General features: G+C 42.7%; 1 pseudogene; it reads left to right on the plus strand.

Moving 5' to 3' along the window:
* Positions 1 to 204: 204 nt before the first annotated feature.
* Positions 205 to 938, plus strand: LOC114609455 (annotated as a pseudogene).
* The last annotated feature ends 30 nt before the right edge of the window (positions 939 to 968 follow it).

Here is a 968-nt window from a genome sequence, read left to right on the forward strand (position 1 = left end):
GCCCAAAAATACTCCTGGGAAATTGACGAGTATTAAGTGTGAGTAAAAGACATAATAATTTGGAACTGAGTGAAGACACGGGTGTCCCTGTTGAAAGCAACCAACTCATGATTTCTGTGGTTGAGTTGTCATTGGAAGAGTAAGTTCATTTCAAGATTACTTGGAGGAAGCAGTGCTTGTTCCAGGAAGCCACTGTTGGCCAGTATGCCTCATCAGGGAGAAGACTGCTATTTTTATTTCTATTCTACATGCACCAAAGGTGACAGCTGCCCATTCCGTCACTGTGAAGCTGCACTAGGAAACAAAAGTGTCTGCACTTTATGGCAAGAAGGCCGTTGTTTTCGATGGGTGTGCAGATTTCGCCACATGGAAATTGCCAAATACGAAGTGAAATTCCTTGCTATTGGGAAAATCAGCCAATGGGATGTCAAAAACTAAATTGTGCTTTCCATCACACCAGAAATCGTTACATTGATGGAGTGTTCCTACCACCAAGCAAAACTGTGTTGCCCACTGTGTCTGAGTCACAAGAAGAAGTAAAGGGAAGCCAGCTGACAGTTCACCTGAACAAGGTGTTTGTTCAACCTGACTCCTCCCTTCAGCTTCGGAGTGAAATGGAAGTAGGGAATTCAGGAAACGTTCCCATCTCCACACATCGGACTGTTATAGTCAATATTGCAGATGATGATGATGAAGATGACGATGATGATGAAGATGATGATCAGTTTTCTGAGGAGGGTGATGAAAACATAACATCTGCCCTGCATCCAACTCCTGACATCCATTATGGATTACAAGTTGTTTCTGCCTGCAGTCCTCGAGTCAGTTTCAAGCAAGGTGAATATTTGAATTTTGGAATAAAAACTATTGAGGAAATTAAATCAGAGAAAATGAAGGAAAAATCCAAAAAGCAAGGTGTCTCCTCGGGAGTTTCCAGGGTTTTACATCAGCCTCAGTCCAATCCAGGC

Source organism: Grammomys surdaster, unplaced genomic scaffold, assembly GCF_004785775.1.
Source record: "Grammomys surdaster isolate TR1022 unplaced genomic scaffold, NIH_TR_1.0 125966, whole genome shotgun sequence".
Taxonomy (NCBI): Eukaryota; Metazoa; Chordata; class Mammalia; order Rodentia; family Muridae; genus Grammomys; species Grammomys surdaster.